Source organism: Rousettus aegyptiacus, unplaced genomic scaffold, assembly GCF_014176215.1.
Source record: "Rousettus aegyptiacus isolate mRouAeg1 unplaced genomic scaffold, mRouAeg1.p scaffold_m13_p_8, whole genome shotgun sequence".
Lineage (NCBI taxonomy): Eukaryota > Metazoa > Chordata > Mammalia > Chiroptera > Pteropodidae > Rousettus > Rousettus aegyptiacus.
Genome location: NW_023416311.1, coordinates 107,067,252 through 107,082,635, shown reverse-complemented (window position 1 = coordinate 107,082,635; position 15,384 = coordinate 107,067,252). Strand labels below are relative to the sequence as shown.

The 15,384-nt window shown below is 42.1% G+C and overlaps 1 protein-coding gene and 1 pseudogene across 4 annotated transcripts in view; one reads left to right on the top strand and one right to left on the bottom strand.

Annotated features, from left to right (window-relative positions):
• The window catches only part of CTNND2 (catenin delta 2), a 751,200-nt gene that overhangs the window by 190,849 nt on the left and 544,967 nt on the right, over nt 1–15,384 (bottom strand). The window lies entirely within an intron of this gene.
• On the top strand, nt 4,324–4,442 carry LOC118607591 (annotated as a pseudogene).

Below are 15,384 nucleotides of genomic sequence, written 5' to 3'. Positions count from 1 at the left end.
CACATTTTAATCAAAATTCAGAAGTTTTCTTCAACAAGACAGAACGATTCTAATTTCACCTGTAATCTTAAGCAAGCAATAAGAACTAAGATTACTTTGATAAAGAGGAATATAAGTAAGGAATTACTGCATCTTATGAATAAGTATTACATAAAGCCTCAATAATTAAAACATTGGGATAATGATGCAGGAGTTGAGATGGCTTAGAAGAAAATGGGTAATGATAAATAGAGCCTAGTGTATTAAGGACTTAATGTGTGATAAAAAGAAAGATTACAAACCAACGCTGAAAAACTGAATTACATGAGAAGCTCTTAAGAGAGTTGACTCTATATCATGCGCATTCCAAGAATTTAAGAATCAAGTATGCCAACTAAAGACAAAAATAATTATGTGAATATCTGTATGATTTCAAGGATAAGCAAGGAGTCCTGCACACAAACAAAACTGAAAACAATTTATTTCTAAAAATAATAATTGTATACAGATTATACAAAACAAGGTCTTGGGTTATCTTTAGTATTCTAGTTACACTGATTTTAGAAGTTTAAACATTAGTCTAATATGTCCTCATGGGGGTCACGCTGACATGCTAAAGTTAGGATAAGTCTGCATCTAAGTTAGGGTTCAGATTTTCACTTCCTTTTCTACCTTTCTCTTGATCTCCTCCCACCCCTACACACAATGAAGCCAGCATATGACACAAAATAGTTTTTATATAAAGAATTTAAATCAAGATTTAAGACCTAGTGAAAACAAATACTCTTCAAATTCAGGTCTTTTTTTTTTTTTAACATAATCGATCATCTGCTTTTAGATTATACCTACTTTCAGATGAATAATTACTAGTCTAATTTGTGGGTGGCAAAGCTAAGTGTATATATCGTTCGACATCTCAAAGAGAATTAGATGAGCACAAGTAAATTTTGGAAACACGAATCCCATAAGGGATTGAAAATTACTAGAACATCTCAGAATGAGGCATGCAAATATTACCCCAAGGCTTTCGTTTTTTGTATGGACTGGATAATCCCGTATTTGACCAATGTTCACAGAGTGCCTTGTCAGGTGCTGGGCTCAGAAGTGAGATGGACGAAGCCCCTGCCTGTACTTGTGGATGAGTCAGACACCGAAGAAACCAGAAAAGCAGCCAAGAGGCCACTCCAATAGTGGAAAACAGAGGCAGTTTTATCTGCAGGAGGACCTAGAAATTTTCTGGGCATAATTTGGTGTTCTGCTCCTTAAAGAGGATTTGTTAAAATGTGTAAGCTTGAGCTTCTCAAAACCCGGACCCTCCCCCCGACCATGAGAGGGACCATAAAGAAGATACAGCAGAGAAAAAGGACAGAGGGTTTGGGGAGGTGATGGGGGGTTTGGACAGGGTACCATGGTCAGAGGACATCTGAACGGAAACCAAATGGTATGAAGAGGTGATAGAGGATCCCAAGGAAGAGCAAGGGGGCCAGTGTGGCTGGAGCGGAGGGAAGGAGAGAAGAGATGAGAGCTGCTGGGAGGCAGTGCGAGGCAGGCCTGGGGGACTGCGGTCATGGCCTGGGGGACTGCCGTCATGGCAAGGCCAGCGGGTTTACACCGAGGAACGGGGGAACGAGAGTCGGCCTAATGCACTTGCTTAAAGTCTGCTGTGTGTGCCATGTCATGAACAGACTGTAGGGGCCCAACGGTAGACATGGGGACACCAGTTACGGGTCACTGAGGTTGTCCAGTGCCTGAAGTCCGGTAGCTTCAGACTGGAGTGATGGAAGTCCAAGTGCTAAGAAATGGTCAAATTCTAGATCTGCTGAGCAGAGAACAGAGTTGCGAATGACTAAGATGTTTGGCCTTTCGTTTTTAATAAAGTGTGTTGATAATCATCACAACAGTAGTTTTTGGTTGACTGACAGATGGCAAAGCGTTTATGAAAGACTCAGCCCCTCATTTAAATTTCTATTTCACTGGCGTTACAAAAATACGTACTTAAAACATCACTCTTCTTTTGTTATTGCAAAATGGAAAATAACATCTTTTTAAAATATAAAATTATGCTCAATACATAGAAATAATAGCAAAATTGTGTTGTATCTTAGATAGCCTACAGTTATAACAACTAACGAATATTAAAGTGAATAATATGGAGTCCACCAAAAGGAGTTATTTATGATAGACATGTCTAGAAAACTTTCTTATGCATTTATTTTTGATTTAAATTTCTAAATTAAAAAAATCAACTATATCAAATATTTCTATTATACCTATAAAATTGTGCAGAATATAAATTTTCCTTAAGTATTTTCTTGTAATAAACATCTTTTGCTCTTTTTCTTTTTTTTAATTTTAGGTTATAAAGTTACCAAAGTGTTTTAAAATACCTCGATGCTCATACAGCCTTTTGTGGTGGTAACGGCCAGTATTTACTGGACTAAACACTGGTCGAAAAAAGAATTTCAGTTTTGCTCAGTTTCACTGATATTTATGAACACATGGTTTTGTGTTCTTTGAGGAATCTCATGGACTCATAAAGGACTAGTAAGGTGCCATAAGGCCCACGGGAAAGTCATAAACCAACCTCCTTGGAAAGTGGAGTGGGGCCATTATTTCTGGAAAAAAAATAACAGTTGACTTGATTTTAAAAGTTTGAAAATGGGGGAACCACACACTGTGGAACTTGATTAAACCCTAAAACTTTTGGAGCACAGTAGGGCCACACATTTTAAAGTGTAGTTTGGGGAAAGAGTAGATATCAATGTGTTAGTTGGTGGTATTTGTCCTTGGCCCTTTAATTTATCCAAAGATTGTAGTGGGGAGGCATTACTACTACTACTACTACTACTACTACTACTACTACTACTACTACTACTACTACTACTATTGCTGCTTCTTCTTCTTCTTATAATCAGGCTTGGACACTTCATAGCATAGAATATTTAAAAAAAAACACGGAATTTAAGGGAATGAATGGTATTCTTGTAGAAAGCTTCTTGGGCCAACGGGCCCCATTTCCTGCAGCTTCCACAGGATCAGCAGTAGGGGGCTGGAGAGGATGGGAGGTATGTGGAAAAGGGCATCGGCCTGGATAGAGCGCCCCCCAGAGGCAGGACACAGGGAGCTGTGGGATGCCAGGAAGAGAGCAGACGGGAGCTGGCACTGAAAGCCACGGAAATAAAGAACTATTTGAGGTGTGAGGACGCGGCGACCCACCCGTGCATTCTGAGCAGAGAAACGAGATGGGAAGTCGTGGGAATGAGGCAAGAGAAATAACCCGAGGCAGTGCCAAAGAAGGCACCGGGACCACGCAGGAGTGGATCCTAGATATGCGACGTTCTCGACCGTTTCCTGGCATCCGGGAATTTATAAACAGCACAACGTGCATGTGGGTTTTCCCACATCTCTCACGAGTTTATTTAAATTAACTTTGTTTTTCTTATCCTGATAGCTCTGTGCTCTGAGCCCCAGCAAGGTGGCTGGAGAAGCCCACCTGGTAATTACCTAGCTGGCTCTGCCCCGAGGACCAGGGCGCAAGCTGTAGGGCATCCTAGAAGCTGAACAAGAGAAAAAGCTGTGCATTCCACCACTCGGGGGCCCCCGGGGTGCCCCCAGACATCTGTCGGGTTCAACCACTGTGACCAGCTCTTTCGAAAATCCACAAACTGGAGCATGTCGACCTTATTTTCTCACATGTTTGTCTCAAACACAAAGAAAGCTGTTACCAGGGAAATCCATCTGCAACATGGCATCTTGAAATATGAGTTAGTCAATGATACTGCTCAAATGATTAAACATTATTCGCTCTTCATTTTGTCCGTCAGCCCAAGCAGAACATTTATATGACACTTGGAACTTGGTATAATAAGAAAACATACTTGTTGGATGCATCTGTGACCTTTCAGATTTAAAAAATTATGTTCTAAGAATTTCCATCCCTGCTGGTGGGAATGTAAATTAGGATAGCCACTAAGGAAAACAGTATGAAGGCTCCTCAAAAAAATCAGAAATAGAATTACCATATGACCCAGCAATCTTTCTTCTGGATATTTATCCAAAAAATTTGAAAATATTTATTCATAAAGATATAAGTACCCCTGTGTTCACTGCAGCACTATTTATGGTGGCCAAGACATAGAAACAACCAAAGCGTCCTTCAAGAGATGACTGGATAAAGATGCGGTATGTACATACAATGGACCATTCCTCAGCTGTAAGAAAAGATGAAATGCTGATATATGTGGCAACATGGATGGATCTTGAGACTATCATGCTAAGCAGCAAGTCAGATGGGAAAAGTCAAGACTATATATCACTTATATGTAGGATATAAAACTGAAAGCAGTCAACGGCCATGCCAACCTAAACAGGCCCGATCCTGTCTGATCTTGGAAGCTAAGCAGTGTTGGGCCTGGTTAGTACTTGGATGGGAGACCACCTAGGAAGACCAGGTGCTGTAAGTGTAAAAAATTAAAAAATAAGGGATTGTAAACTGACTGGGTCCTTGCAATCTGTGAGGTCAACCAAGGGTTGCCTCACTGAAACAAAACAAAACAAAACAAAACAAAACAAAACAAAACAAAACAAAACAAAAAAAACCCTGAAAGCAACGAACAAACAAAATAAACAGAAACTTATAAACCACAGATAAGAGTACAGTGGTTACTAGAGAGAAAGTGAGGAGGGGGGAGGTAATATGGGTAAAGGGGTCAAATATATAATGATGCAAAGAGATTTGACTTTGGGTGGTGAGCACACAATGCAATATGCAGATGTTGTGTTATAGAACTGAAATCTATATAATTTTATTAACCAATGCTACCTCGGTAAATAAAATGAAAAAAAAATAAAAGGAAATTCTGTCAAGTGCATTACAGTGCATCCTGAACTCATGTGTCATCTCAGTGAAAGAGACTTTATTCTAGACTTTATCATCACACGGACAGTTAGTTAGCTCAGAAATTCTGATGGCACACCGGCTCTCCCAGTAGTTTTACTAAGTTGTTACTAGATCACTATGTTATATACATATATGTTATGATGTCATACATACGTAATAATATATGTATCAATATAAATATTGTTTTAAAGTGTCTCCTCTTCCTTCTGCCCACCAAAATGGGATTCATACAGTTCAATTATTCTATTCTGATTTAAATTGTGTAGCATTAACTTTGTTTTCTTAAAACATATTACTTGTAGGTTCAAAGGACCTGCCTTGTAGGCATTCTACCTTCTGATAAATAAAATACTCACAGAGATTGACAAGATTATTATTTTTTAATTAATAGCTTCTGTTCAAAGATATTCTTCAGTCCTGGAGTGTAATAGATTGAATGACTAGAACCCTGATTATAAATCATAAAAGACTCTGATTTTACTTTAGTGTTAGATGTTAGCTCTCGGCATTGTTTATCAATAAAATCTTTTAAAAAGTCTTCAATGTATAAAATCCTATGTTAAAAAAAATTAGTTTCCTTATTTATTGATTTTTCTAATTACGCATTTCAAAGAACATGTCATACAAAAATGCCTTGGTTTGCATTTTTAATCCTTTAAGAATATTAAAAAGTAGTTATTGTGTTATTGAATAAAATTTTTTTCCAGGTTAGAAGGCTCGTGATGGTCATACTCTCCGTTTTGTAGTAGGCTGGTTGATGCAGAAGACTAATACCAAAGCAGGGATTTAGGGAATAATTTTCTTTTGTTTTCAAATCCTTTGCACATCCTAGTCAGAATCTTTTTTTTTTTTTTCCAAGCACAATCAGATCATGTGGCTCCTGCCCCAAATCCTCCCCTGATGTATATCACCTTCGGATGATCATTAACCTTGGCCTTTGGTCCAGTGTGACCGGCCCCTGTCTTCTCTCTACCTCCACCACTCCAGTTCCTCTGGGCTTCTGGAAAGTCCTGAGCAGCCCAATGTGTTGTCCTGGACCCCACAGAGTGGCTTTCTGTATGTCACTCAGGCGTCGACTCAACCTAATTAACCATCAAAAATAGCATGCCCACCCCGCACCCTTCTGCCCCCCTCCCAGCCTGCCTCCCCTCCTCCAGAGTCCTCCGTCGCTCCCATTTACCACCTGATACATTTCATAAGCGTTTTTTTCTTGATTTCCTGCTCCACTCCCATGCAGAGGGATACTGAGCATGGCGAGGGCAGAGATCCTGCCAGATCTGTCCAGTGCCGAATCCCCTGCGCCGAGAACAGTACCTGGCAGGCAGCAGGTGCTCCACGTTATTTTTTTTTTGATGGAATGAAGTTTTGATTAGGAACTTTGGGAATCTGAAATCAAGCCAATATTTACAGTCTACCTTTCAGGAGAAATGACATATTCCAAGCAAATGAGCACTTAAGAGCAAAGACTTCTGGTGCCTAGCAAGAGATCTTAGAACCTTAGATTATAAAACTGCGAATACAATGACACTGGCCCAGCAAACATTCTGTGCATACTTCAAATGTTCTCCTCACAGCTTTATCTTTTCATTTCCTGAAGGGAGGGTAATTTTTCCCACGAGTAAAAGCCAACGTGATGCACGAAATGCTTCTGCACTGTGCACACCTGCATGTTGTTTACAGGAGCCAATGCTGAATATATTAGCTAATTATAGACATGTAGATGTCTTGTTTTCCTTAATGCAAAAAATACATAAAGTCGCATGAACTAGTGTAATACTCAGGCCTGTCGCTGAACATCCAATTTGCATTAGATGAACTTGGGCTAAATGGTGAAGAGACAGACAGAAGTCAGAACAATAAGGAAGATTAGTCGTAATTTTGCTGTCGTTCTTCAAAGTTGGAGATGTGAAAATCTAAACTGCAAAACAAGTTATCATCCGTGGATTCATTTTTGTGGGGTGTTTATTGTAGAAAAATCTAGAGCCTAGAAGACTAGCAAAAAGCAGGGACATGTTAGCTTTGGAAACTCAGAGATAATATGAAAAATTGTGGGGTGTTTCTTAATAGAGAGACCTATGCTTACCAGGGTGAAGAAATGGCAAATGTGGGTGATGACATTAAGGCAGTTATGATTTACTCTGCAGTTTTCAAAAGTGGACTTTCATAACTAGAATTGGCACTGGCCCCAATGTATGATTAATGAACTAGCTTTTGAGACCACGCGGTCATCAAGATGGAACAACTTGAGGCGAGAAAGCCAGTCCAGTCAAAGGAAAAAGGCTCTGCTAGTGGGAAGAATCCGGAACAGGCAGGAAGGATGTGGCGCCCCTCAGTCAGAGGTGGCGCCCCCTAGGGTTCGTAAGTGCTGAGTGATTTTCCTTCCTTGAACAGACTGTGCAGGCAGATTAATGCCCCAGCTCCACCCCAAGGATGTCCACTGTAACTAGGTATGGAACATGGAAAAAGCAAATTAAGGTTGCAGGTGGAATTAAAGAGGCGAGTTAGCTGACTTTAGAATAAAGAGCTGATCCTGGGTCACCTGGGTGGGCCCACGTGTCACCACGGAGTTCTGTTAAAGGTGGAAGAGGAAGACCAAAACGTCAGAGTCAGAAAGACGGCAGTGTGATGAAGACTCGCCCAGCTCTCGCAGGTTTGGAGATTAAAAGGGCCGCGAACCAAGGAATGTGGGAAGCCTCAAGAAACTGGAACCCAATATCTCTAATTATGAGATATGGTTTCTCTAGGACCCAGAGAGTTCTACCAAGTATTATGTTTCTTATTCATTTCAGGGTGGCATCAGGGAAATACTTTTCATCAGTTGATAAATATTCCTGATTCTTCAAAGTTTCCTTGCTGGCCCACCTCTTATAATTCTGCAGAATTTACAAGACAACCTCACCTTGTCATGGGTCACACTAGTTCCAATTCTATCGGCCTGTTCTTTGGCAAGCCCCCAATAATCGTTAATCCTAAAAAGCTGTATAGCAGAGTACCTCTTAGCATCAGTAAATCTGAGTCCCCCTCATAGAAATTTTGGCCACAAGTAAAGGAATTAACATACCCTCGTGTAAGAACTGTTAAAATAGATTTTACGATCTCTCAGTTTAAGATAAATCGAGACTGGCTTTTTTTTCTCAGAAACTGGGATTGGAAATAAAAGAAATTTTCCCAATCAATGGCAACACTGACATCGCTGGTGCCTATCGAGCGTCCTTTTTAGCTTGAACAGTATTGGACACTGTCAGTAGGGAGAACCATCTTCACACTCCGAGGCTCTGTAAAGGCGACCTAGAAAAACGGACTACTTTGGTCAAACGAGTCTTGACTAGGTGGTGGTGTGAGCCAGGGCGCAGGCCATCAGCCTCTACTGCCTCCTCTGTTAACATGAACATTGTGAGTACCAGCCCAGGAAAACGGTCCTGTTGTAGTTTTGAGAATGGTGGGTTTTGGCTGGCCGAGGGGCTCTCACTTAGTTTACGTGATCCCAATCACAGCTGGCATAAGCCACTGTTTTCAGCACACCTGTCCCTGTCACGTATCAGGGGAGCACACACTCACTGTGGGCTGCATATGTGGTACTGTGCTACATCTGGGCCAGTGGGTATGAAAACTTAGCTTTTTTATTTTTGAGCAGCTACCTTTATATCCTCTTCAAACCACCTCTAATTCCTTAGTACAATGGCCAGGTAAAATTACACTGATTAAGCGCAGAAATTATGGCTTCCCAGACTCCTGCCAATCAAACAAGCCTCAGCAAGTGTCCTCAACGTCCCTGCCGGGAGGGTTACTGGAGCAAGGCAGCCCTGCCCGCATGCAGCGGGGTGACCAGCTGTTCTTCCTCACCCCTGTTATGCTGGGATGCCTCCCACCTCTGTCTGCCCCTCCCATCGTGACATGTTGGATCAAAACCTTTTTCTAAGATCACTGTGCCTCATCTGTGTTTGAGCATACATCAGGGTCTTTTTCAAATCAGTGACGTTAAGCATAAATACTTGAAATTTTCTAGAAACTTTGAGGGGAAAACATCAATTCGAATTTTTAAAAAATTCCAAGGTATTTAACTGTCTCTTATCGGTGGTGAGGTGGTAGGCTGAAGAGGTCCCCTCCCCCGAAGATGGCCACATCCAAACCCTTTAAACATGTAAGGAAGTTACCTTACACAATAGAAGGGCCTTAGCTACTGTGAGAAACTTGAGATTCAAGATTATTCTGGATTATCTGGGTGAGGCCAGTGTAATCCCAAGAGTCCTTATAAAAGAAAGGCAGGAGGTTCAGAGTCAGAGAAGGAAATATGATGATGGAAGCAAAGGTAGGAATAATGATCTTGGAAGACAGAGGAAGAACTCAGGAGCCCAGGAATGTGAGCGTACTCTAGATCCTAGAAAAGGCAGGAAGCGGACTCTCCCCTAGGGCACAGCTCTGCTGACTCCTGGACCAGTGAGGCTGATTTTGGATTTCTGACCTCTGGAAGTGTAAGATAATAAACTTGAGTTGTATTAAGCCACTAGGTTTGCAGTAATTTGTTACGGCAATAAAAGGAAACTAATGTAAACTATGTTCAGTGCCTGCTGCCCATTTCTTTCTTTAATGACCATACAAACACCTCCCTGATCTAATCTGTTCTAGCCTGCCCTGTCTCATTTTTTGTCTAGCCTTTTCAAAGCCTCCAATTCTTCATTTTCTCATGACTGTCTGCACCAGCTTAACCAACGAATCCACAAGCCCCTTTTATAGCAAGTCAGGTAAGAGTGCCCTAACTTCCTCTTAGACAGCTTCGATTAATTATAAGATTAAGAAATATGGGGGTCCTCTCAGAGAGGGCTCCCCAGATCACCATACCATCCATTGTTTGAGTCCAAAAGATACTTGGTCCAATTTGATTTGAGGCATGGTCACAGATCGGCCCAAGGTGGCTTCTGCTCTTCATATTACCACTCTTTGTGGCAATGATTGGGTTGGAAGTACAGATAATTCTCTTTGAGGTAAGCCTCACACACCAAGGTTTTTACCCAGGCCAGAGGGGCATAGCCTTGTATCACAGGCAAAAGCATTAGGCTGCATAGTTACCTACCTACGATTAATTCTTATTCTATGTAAAGCCTGATGTCTTTATTATTCATTGGAAACCACCAGTATTTGGGTCATTCTGCCTCGCTATCTCTGGTAATAATTTTTACTAGACTCCTTGCCTATATTCATTGGAGACACTGTCCAGTTTTTTTACCCTCAAATTTCTTGAGTCCCATGTCCGTGATCCTATGACATACCTAATAATGGCAGATGAGACTAAAGAAAAGACAGACTACTCTTTGAAGAGAACTCTGAACTACCAAGAGGCAAGTTCACCCATCACATCTCTGCCCTACCTGTTTGCAACAGAGATACTGGTATGCCAACTTCAGTTTTCATATTTTTAAATGTCAGATTTTGTTTCCTTGTTAAAGGCTCCAGATAGCTCTGCTTGATTGCTAAGAGCCAATGAAAGCGACCCTTTCTTTTCGGCTTATAGTTTCTGTACAATATAATGTTGCAAATCACCCAGAATAAAGGGAAAACGAACATATTCCATTAAAACAGTCCTATCACTTTAGTGATAGTTGTATGGTCTCATACCAAGAATCGTCTGGCCACAAAGATGGCAATAAAGAATCATCCCTTTCGGTTTCCACATATTGGCCCCAAACTATCTTTGCAAACAGTCTGGGGTCTGTGCATCAGCCCCACGTTGGACACCTATCTGCATGGTGGATATTGAGAGTGTTGAGTGTTCCCATGGGGCTGAGAGGCCAGAAGCTTAGGACGATCACCACTGACTAGAAAGGAGGCATGCTTTTCTGCTTTGTATAGCCACTTTCTTTAAATTAAAGTTGATGGCAAGGGATTTGAGCCTAAATGGTGGAACTGCCCTTCCTCAGATCTATTTGGACATGCCAAACGAGCTTTGGGGTGAGATTCAAGAAATGTTTTTTTGTAAGGAGGAACTGAGAGGGGAGAAATTAGCACTTAGATCTAGTCGCCAAGCCTTAATGGTTATGGAGAGGGATAATTCTGGGGAGAGCATTGTTTTTAACTCTTGACATTACTGGTCTACCTTTGAGTCCTCTATACACCATACAAAATGTGGAGGTTGTTATTAAACAGGTAGGATCAGTTTTGTTTTGACTTTTTTTTTTTTTCTCCAATCTTCATGAAAAACAGAAACACTAAATCAGGAGTAGTACAGAGTCATTCTCACCACTCTTCACACATTTAGGCTCTGAAAGATCTATTACGCGTGGTAAGTGATGCTTGACACAAGGAGACAGGGCACACATTAGATGGGGCCTGGCGAGGGTGGCGGAGTTTGGTGAAAAACAGAGATGGAGAGTGTCGGAAGTGCGTGGCAGGCCAAGCCAGGAGGGAGCAAACAGCATAATGGTACCGGACAAGGGCGCTTGCTTGTGGTCACCACCATCGCCTCCTGTGGGCATCGGCAGCAAGAGAGGAAGACAAAAACGCTTTGCACGTCAAAGCTGACAGGCATGTTTCTGAACACAGACAGCTTCCGGGTAACCCCCGGCAATAACTGGATGTGCACGTGTGGGGAGAGGGCTGACTGCAGTGCCTTCAACAGCAGCAAGCGGAAAGAGCCCGCGAAGCATGAATTCAGATACACCTTTCACTGCAATAACTGTGATGAAATTCCAGAGTCTCTGTTGATTGTCTTCCTGTGATCTAGTTTTAATGTCATTTAGAATAGGATAGGGTTATTTCAGCCTGCAAACAGGGCCCAGTTCTCAGCCCACCTCCCCAGCTCCGTTTTACTTCTCACTAGGAGTCCCCAAACAGCTCCATCTTGAAAGGAGAACTCTGTGAGACAATCTGAGGGAAGCTTTCTGCTCAAATGTGCAAGCCACAATTGTACAGGTCCGATGCCAGGTAGTCAGCCTTACCCTGTGCTTTCCCTGGACCACGTCCATGACAGCAAACCACCACCCTCCGCTCATGGGACTTGTATGTAGCCCATGCATCCCAGGAGAGACTTTTGGTGGTGGGCCACAAGCCCCACCCTGAGCTACAGTATTTCATGAACAGATCTCGAGTGTCACTGGGCCTGAGGCAGGCAGTGGCTGTGGCTGGCCTTTTACAGGAAGCCACAGTTTCAGAAGTAGCACAAAATCTGATTCTGGCATTTGCCAGGTGAAATCTGCACACTTTACCCTGGGGACTCCCTAGGTCCCTGCTCCATCCAGTGGCTCTTCCAGCTAGCAGGCAGCCTCAGGCCTTGAGGTGCACTGATCCTTCTGCTAAACTTCCCCAGGCCCAGGCCTGGGGGTATCTGATGTTGGGTTGCAGCTGGTCTCTCCCACTCGCTTCCAGATCCAGCACAGGCAGCAGATCACTTGTAGCTCCTACCAGATGGCCTTGAGCAATCAAAGGCAGCAGCTGACCTTGGCCAACATGGGAGCCCCTCCTAAGGGGCATCAGAACCAACACACCCAGAGGCTGGCATCGGACCACAGCAGAGCACCAATTGACTAGCCCCATAAGTGGCGCAGCCAAAAAGTGTTCTCAACAGGTACATGAGCCTGCTGGGGTGAATCCCACTCCATGGGGTCGGCCCCTACACGGCAGCTCACACCCTGTGGGTGTGGCCAATCCCCACGGCCAGTTGCCCGAGAGTCATTCCCACCCTCTGATGCGCTAACAGCGATCAAGGCTTAGCTACAACAGTAGAGCACACGCGACTCCCACAAGGGACACACACGTGATCAGGATACTGTTCCAGTGAGCCACACATGGCACCTACTAATAAGGCCACCTGGCCAAGGCTGGGAGACACAACGAATCTTCCTAATACATAGACATAAACACAGAGAAGCAACTAAAATGAGAAAACAAAGAATATGCCGCAAATGAAACAACAGGAGAAAATGCCAGAAAAAAGAATTAAAACAGAGGCAAGCAACTACCAGAGACAGAATTCAAAACACTGGTTATAAGGATGCTCAATGAACTTAGGGAGAGAATAGATAATCTCAGTGAGGACTTCAACAGAGATAGTAAGCATTAAAAGGGACATAGAAACCATAAAAAAGAACCAGTCAGAAATGAAGCATATAATAACCGAAATGAAGAACACACTAGAAGGAATCAACAGATTAGATGAAGCAGAGGATCGAATCAGTGAACTGGAAGACAAGGTGGCAGAAAACACCCAATCAGAACAACAAAAACGAATAAAAAAAAATAAGGAACGTTTAAGAGACTTTTGGGACAACATCAAATGCACCAACATTCGCATCATTAAGGGCACCAGAAGGAGGAGAGAGAGAGCAAGAGATTGAGAACCTATTGGAAGAAATAGTGACAGAAAACTTCCCTAACTTGGTAAAGGAAATAGACATACAAGTCCAGGAAGTTTAGAGTCCCAAACAAGAGGACCCCAAACAGACCCACAGGAGACACAACATAATTAAATTGCCAAAGATTAAAGACAAAGAGAGAATCTTAAAAGCAGCAAGAGAAAGGCAGCTCGTTACTTATAAGGGTACTCCCATAAGACTGTCAGCTGATTTCTCAACAGAAACTTTGCAGGCCAGAAGAAATTGGCACAAGATATTCAAAGTAATGAGCAATAAGAACCTACCACCGAGACTACTCTATCCAGCATGGCTAATTAAAATTGATGTGGAGATAAAAAGCTTCCCAGATAGGAAAAAACTAAGAGTTTATCACCAACAAATCAGTATTACAAGAAATGTTAAGGGGACTTCCATAAAAAAAAAGAAAGGGGGTAAAAACCCATAAATATGAATAATAAAAAGACAATAACTATGTACTTATCGATAATCACTTTAAATGTAAATGGATTAAATGCTCCAATCAAAAGACACAGGGTAGCTGAATGGATAAGAAAATATGATCCAAATATATGCTGTCTACAAGAGACCTGCTTTAGATCAAATGATATACATATGCTGAAAGTAAAGGGATGAAAAAAGGTATTTCATGTAAATGGAAACGAAAAAAAGCTGGGGTGGCTATTCTCATTTAAGTGCATGCAGATTTCTAGCTCAGACACACTTCTGTCATTCAAAATCAGATTCTTATCAGAAAAATGTGCCTTTATTACAAAACTACCCCACGGATGTTCTGACACATCTCTTCCCGATTAGGTGTTCCTCATCACCACAAACGTTTTTCAAATGTTTCATGAAACGCGCATGATCATGCAGGATCGATCCTGTTATCTGGTAGTCCCAGTGCACTTTTTAACCAAACCTTGAATATAAGTAAAAGAAAAAAAATCTATGCTCGTCTGCATTTCAAATTGCTCTTCTGTATTTATAATCCTTCTTAATTAATTTGCCTCTTGAATAAAAAGTAAAACACCGAGTAGGCATTACCTCTTTTATTTGTATTTAATTTTATGTATGGAATGATTTCTGTGTTTCCTTTGGATCTGCAGAGGCTGTCTTCAGTCTCCAAAGACTATTTGGAGGAAAGAGTCTTATGATTTAAAACATATCTCCCCTAGAAACAGTGGCATACGAAGACACTAGGCTCCCCAGGACAGCTCACGAAAGCCTCATTAAACAAAACAACCGTAAACTATGGCACTGGCGAAATGATGGCCATGGGCGAATAATGACATACCACCCAGTTCCGTTGTCCCCACGGGGAAGAGCAAAGAGTGTTCCATGCAGAATGCTGGGAATTCATGCCCAGTGATGTACTGTTTAGAAGGTGATGTCCCTGTACATCCCCTGTGGGTTCTGGGGTGGGAGGGAAGACCGTCCTTGCTGCCAGCCCCAGGCGATGGAATCTGCTGTCTGGGGCAGAGGCTCGAGGAGAACAGAGACGTGAAAGGGAGCTGGCAGATGATGGCAGTGCCGTTTTGGAGCGGGCTGAGTCACCTGTCAGACTCTGTTGTATGAGCTGAATGAAGGGGGCCTGGAGACGAAGGTCAGAAGCTGGATTGTAGGAGGTTGGAACATAACAAGATGCGAGGAATGAAAGCTCCTCTTTGCTTAAATCACAAGGACGCTCCCCAGGCCTCTCCAGCCCCCCGACACCCCCTTCACTTAATTCTGCTTTAATCACTGACCTTTCTGCTGCCCCCATCTACGGCTTTTAAGCCGGTTTATCTCTTTCCTGGTTTATCTTCCAGGGGTCCCCTATTCTTTTATATGTAATACAAATAAACTCCATTTTGATGTTTTATGTAGCTTTTAAAATTTTTTAACGGCATTTCCAAACATACACCAAAATAGAAAGAATAAGCCCCATGTACCAGTAACCCAACGTATCCACTTAACAATGCATGGCCAATCCTCTGTTATCCATACGCTGACCTACAAATTGATGTATATGCTCTTTAATTATTCTTTAAGTATCGCTACAAGACAAGTGCTCTTTTAAGAAACTCTTGGTACTTAAGGAGTCTTCCTATTTCTCAGATTTTGCATTTTCAGTGTTAACAGTGAATTAGAAACCATCTCAAAAATTATGAAAATTACTGC